Genomic DNA, 6297 nt, shown 5'->3' with positions numbered 1-6297 from the left:
TCTCTCTCTCTCTCTCTCTCTCTCTCTCTCTCTCTCTCTCTCTGTCTCTCTCTCTCTCTGTCTCCACAGGACAGTAGTACCTTGGAATAGATAAATTTAATTCATTCCATGATTCTTTAAATGATCTACATATTTGTTACCCAATGAAGAATTAATCAATGAAACCAAAATTTTGCTGAACAATTCTGTTTGCATATCAAATTGTTTGCAAAAACAAACAAACAAAAATAAGGACTCAAGAACCCAGATAAACTGTATGTGTATATATATATATATATATATCATATATAGTATATATGATATATATATGTAGATTTTTTTCCTGATATCATAAAATATTAGTCATACCTTGGTAATTTCATAGTCTGCAAAGCCTGACATTCTTGCCTTATCCAGATCTGATATTGATGCTTATCTTGTCTTGTTAGATTTTTTTTTTAGCCTTTTAGCATTTTTTGGTAACTTTTTGCAGACTGCTGAACAATATCTACTGAGTAAAAACACCATGATAAATACCCCCTCAGTGGGTTGGTAGACAGGTGCGTAAGGTAGAAGGGCACTTTCCGTAGTCCCAGAAATAGGTCTCAGTCTTTCAATGTGCCAATGTCCCTGAGCTGTGAAGTTCCTGAGCACTTCTCAGTTTGCTTGTTTGTTTTTCTGTTTTCACCTGTTTAGGTAGTGCAGGATGATTAGTGCAAACTGGAATTAAATATGCCTTTTCCACTAGGTCAGCCAAGATCTGATAAACTCCCAATATGTTCTCCTGAAGGCAAGCCTTAGTAGACATAGCAAGTCAATAGGTATGCGATATTCTCAAAGAGTAACTTATCTCTCCTAGAGTTCACAGTCCAAGAGAACTAGCATCGCCACCTACACCTACCATCCCTTAAGAAATCCAAAAGTAAATACTGCTTCAGAAGGGGAAGAAACACACAGAGAAGAACAACTATTTTCCCCTAGCCTTAATAAGAACATGCAAATATAAATAAGAACACAATGTCATTACAATAGTCTTCATAATGAAATGTCAGTTCTGGGGTCTGCCACTTAGCAGAAGGAAACATAAATAAAAAATCACTCTTTTTACTGCCACCGGGTGAATTATGAACCCAAGAAATTAACCAAGGCAAATGAAATAAATGAAAGCAACTGGCAATTGAAGGCTTGCTTACCTGTGGCCTTAGGTGGTGGGTGATATAATGATGCCAATTAAGAATCAGTCCTTTATGCTCATGCAGGACTCCGGCCCATAAAATGATTATAGCTTTCCTAAATGCTATCTTTCCAATGATTACCTGAAGTCATCATGGTGTGACAGTTGCCATTAGAGTCATTTATTATAAGTTCTGCCTGCTATGTGCTTTCTTGAAGAAAAAAAAAAGAAAGAAAAGAAAAAGAAACAGAAAGAAAGAAAAGAGAACTAAGCAGAAATCTTCACTGTGAGAATGCTGTAGCCAGCTTGGAGGTAAAGCTCACAGAAGGGTGGGCCTCAGCAGCACCCCCAAGGCTGTGTCTCCCTGGGGATTTTGTGTCTGAGGATTTTTCTAGATAAGAATCCTGTAATTTATCAATTATTGCTTAGGTTATCTCTTCCCAGTCTTTTTTCCATGAAAGTCTCTGCTTAAAAGTTATTGTTCTGTCAAGTTTTGATTCTCTATCTTCTTTTCATATCCTGGTAGTGTAACTTATTTCAAAGTGCAGTTTTTCTATTATTCATATATATATATATATATATATATATATGCTAGGATTCTTATGTTTATTATTTACATTTTTTCAAATCAACAAGCTATGTTTTTATGTTCAAAATAATTTTTGCACATAGCAAAGAGTTGTATATTTTTCCACAGCCTGACAATTGCTGCATTTTAATTATAGCTTTTAGGCAACTATAATTATTTTAGTAAGAATGTGTTTAATCCTATGATATGGCTGCTATTCATTTTTTTCTCTCGCTTTAGCCTTTTTCTCTCTTTGCTTTATGTTCACTGCACATTAGTAGAATTGCATCTTCCTTCCAATATTGAATTATTCAACATGCTGTAACCTCAGTTCAGGAACTTCATTGGCTCTGTTAATGGGTAGCTTGCTTCTAAGAAGCAGTTGTACAAGTAAGCATTACCAGGTTCAGGGATGTTCACCTCTCTTTCTGGAGTTGGATTCCAGATTCTTCTTATCTCTACCAAAGAATTCAATTAAATGAGCAAAAAGCAGTGGCAAAGTTATTTGAGAGAATAAACTCTTGAAGAGTGGGAGAGAAACTGACTCTGCGGAATGATCTTGGGCTGAGTAAACAGCAAAAGGAGGTAAAAACAAATGCAAAAGGACACGCTGTCTCTGGAAAACACAGCATGGACTGTCATGGAAAGCTATCATGGCCAGGCTTTCACGCTGTCTCTTACGCTGTCTGAATCTCCAGGAAATCTATAAGAACTTGTAGCTACTGGTCCTGAGATGGTGACTGGATTCCACCCTACAGGATGAGGGAAACTCCAGGTCATCCAACTGAAGACCAGTTCTTCTGAGTTGTCCACGTGCAGGGTGTTGAGATCTGTTCCATGTATGAGTCTGGCATCTTGTACCTAACAGGTCTCACCTACTTCCCTGGCCATCGTTTGCCACACTCTCATCTCCTGCATTTTCACAATTCTGACGAAGCTAGCCATATTTGTATTCCTGTGGGGAAACTGGACACAATTTTGTATTGGTCACCCAATGCAGTGTTACAAACAAGCAAAATTTTGCTAAACAGATGTGAAGAGAATTATTCATGATCAGAAGCATTCATGAATGAGGTATCACTGTATTTTTTTCCTTTAAGGATTGTTTTATGATTTATAATATTCATGTTTAGTTTTTCATGAGCTACCTTAAAATGATATTACAGTCACTTTCAATCATATTCTTGCCTTTCAGTAGATAAAGTCTCACTCTAACACAAGGAGGACACAGAGGAGAGACAGCTCAATGGTCTAAGCACCTGCCTGGCAAGTGCAAAGACCCAAGTTCAGTCCCCAGTATCACATGCCACACTGGTCCTGGAACCCCTGGGTGCATTGTGTTGGCCCTGAAACAGGGTGAGGTGGCACATGCCTGTAATCCTAGCACTGGGGAGGCTGAGGCAGGAGGGTCACTACAAGTCCAAACTGCCTAGTGAGAACCTGCACCAAATAAATAAATAAAAGTTCAAAAAAGAAAGACACAGAAAGGTGGGTTTTGTTGCTGATGAATAGTATTTTCTTTCTTTTTTCTTTAGATAGGATCTCACTAAGTAGTTCACTGAGCTCACTTTGTAGCCCAAGCTGGTCTCAAACTGGCAATGATCATCCTGCCTCAGCCTCATGTGTGCTGAGATTACAGGTGTGGGCCACCACTCCTAGCTCTTGAGTGATCTTTTGATAGTATGGACAAGGGGACAAAGACATTAGCGATTCATTTACTGAAGCTTTATTTTATAACCTTGTTAAATAGTTCGGGGTTTCAAAGTAACAATAGAATATTGATGAACAGTAGCTCCCAAACTATTTGACAGTAACATTTAGCATAAGTCTCATCTTTACTATTAACATCTGTTTGCGTGGAGATGTTTATCCAAATATAACAGGTGGAGTTTAAGAGCACTTAGACTTTTCCCTGTTTTGTAAAAAATAAATTGTGTCCTACTTTAATTCTAATGAACCAAACATTAAATCTTTATCTGACAAGTAAAGTATTTGAACATATACTCAAATAACAGCATGAATATACTGGTAGAGACTGAATGACACATTTTTAGAATAGTTAGTGAGACTGGTAATCAGAACTTTTTATGGCTATAAGTTACAGGTGTAGCTGCACACTGCCAAGAGGGGCTAGTGCTCTTTTTGAAGCCCCCATTTAATATTAAACTTAGCTTTTAATTTACTATTACTATATTCTCTCTCTGTCTCTGGCTCTGTCTCTGTCTCTCTCTCTGTCTCTGTCTCTCTCTCTGTCTCTCTCTCTCTCTCTTTCTCCCCCTTCTCCCCTTATTTTGGGGGGCTTATACTTTTCCATTTATTGTTTAAGACTGTTAAAGTGATACCTGCTTTAATCAAAATATAAATATATATGTGTCAAGGTCAGTTTAAAGTCTTCAGTCATTATTTTTTAGGGATACAGGCAAAGCCTCTTAGTGCATTTAGTTAGTTAGGTTTTTTTTCCTCTCTACCATATCCTTGCTTTCTTTGACTACATGCACCCCATTGAAGCATGGGGACATTTCTCTTTTAGTGATCTTATTTTCAGCACAACATACTGTGTACTGGTTGGCTCCTATCTTCTGGGGTCCAACAATCATCCTGTTCAGTAGACTGGGTGACTTGCAGGAGTTTTAGAACCCTTTCAAAAGATCCTATCGTATGTTGTGCCTAGACTGAACAAAGAAGGCAAGGGCTAAAAAATTGCCTGTCCTCTTAACCCAGTTAGCCTTGGTCTTGAAGCTTCATTTCTTTGAACAGACAAGAGGCCAGAAACACCAGTACTAATGTGGAACGGTAAGTTTCGTTATCATAATCTTATCTAGATATGCAGCACTTCAAACTTTAAAGTATGGCCAGAGAACTGCTCCTTGTTTTACCAATGAGCCTTGTCTTAGAAGTAAAATTCCTATAGAATGTTAACAGGTAATAGTTGCAAAGTTTTATTAGAAAAAGTTAAAATCAAGAGCAAGTATTGCTTTTTAGCATAACAATTATGCTTATATTATTATACTAGAATGACTTTTTTATGTATTTTAGGGCAGGGTCTACAGTGTGTTCAGGGTCTCACTACTAGATCAGACTCATAGTGATCTGCCTGTTTACAGACTCTCAAGTGCAGGGATTATAGATGCGCGTCACCACGCCCAGTCCCAATTGCCATCTCAGTGTGCCCCAGGGACAGGGCCAGTGCAGCAGGCCCAGGGATGGAACCCCCAGGCCCTGCGCCTGCTTGCAGGCACTTTCATCACTGAGCTATTTGGCCAGCCCTACCATGACTTTTTAAAATCATCTTTCAAACATATTAGTATTGTTGGCAGTTACTTTTAATCAATTACAAAATATTAAATGGCATAAAGAAAGTTTTACCTACAGTTGTGACGCCTTTTAGAAGTACAATGTCTGAAGATGTATATGATGGTTTACTGATGTTCACACTTTAGTCACAGTATGACTCTCTCAACAACATTGTCTTCAGGTACATTTAACTATCGCAGTACAATCACATAGCAATGACACAAACTTAAACCTGAAAATGTCTATCATAAACCACTTTAGGCTGAAGGTCAGACAAACTACACTTCCAAGGACAAGGGGTTGAGAGCAGTGGGGAGAAATAAAAAATGCAAAAGCCTTTGGCTGGATTTACCAAAGTCCTCATTCCAGATGTTTCTTTTGACATACTGACTGGCTTGCTGAGAGAAAATATCTCTAGGCTGGATCTGCAAAGGTTCCTGGATTTGAAAGAAGGAACTTAACTCACATTTTTGTAGAATATGTTCGCAGGTTTGCTGGCTCCTTTTGTAGAAAAATAATTAGTAGGATGAATCAGTGGAAAGATTTTAGAATGGACTCAAAAGAAAAGTCCAGGTGTTCAGAAAAATGAGACTCATTATGGTTGGGAACTGTGAATCTATGTATTTTCACTGATAGAAATCTGTGGAATTTGAAAATTAATAGCTTTAGTGGGTAGGAGAGCATGGTTTACCCGTAGCAAGATCATTGTCTATTCACATGGGAATCCTACCTTATAGATGACAAAGATAATCTATTTACAGTACAAGTAAAAAAGGGAATGGCTGGACCCATTTTTATGTGCAGGAGAATTACTCATGTTTATTGTGTTTTAGGAGAAGAGAAAGAAAAAAGCAAACAAGCTTTAATTTTGATTTTTAAAAATGATTTTCCTTGATGCCTTTCTGCCTAGTTTTTATTTTTTCTATCCCACCTCAAACTTATTTGCTATTATTATTACTCATGTTTCTACTACATAGCTTATCCATCACAAAATGAAAAATGTTTATTACTTCTTTTTTAATTATTCAATGTTATTGGTACATTTTAGGTATACATCATGATCATATTTATCCTAGGAAATTTGTACATGATATATCTTGCTTCTTTTTCTTCCCTCCTCTACCCTCCCTTCGGGCCCCCTTCCACTCCTCATTTACAAAATATTTGTTTTCATTTTGTCTTTCCTTTCATTGTTTTTTCCTTTTCAATGGAGATCATTAAACATTTTATTTTATTTTATTTATTTTTTAAACATTTATTTATTTATTTATTGTGTGTGTGT

The sequence above is a fragment of the Octodon degus genome, unplaced genomic scaffold, assembly GCF_000260255.1.
Source record: "Octodon degus isolate 3935 unplaced genomic scaffold, OctDeg1.0 scaffold00074, whole genome shotgun sequence".
Taxonomy (NCBI): domain Eukaryota; kingdom Metazoa; phylum Chordata; class Mammalia; order Rodentia; family Octodontidae; genus Octodon; species Octodon degus.
The sequence above is the reverse complement of the archived record's forward strand: the minus strand, read 5'-3'. Positions refer to the sequence as shown.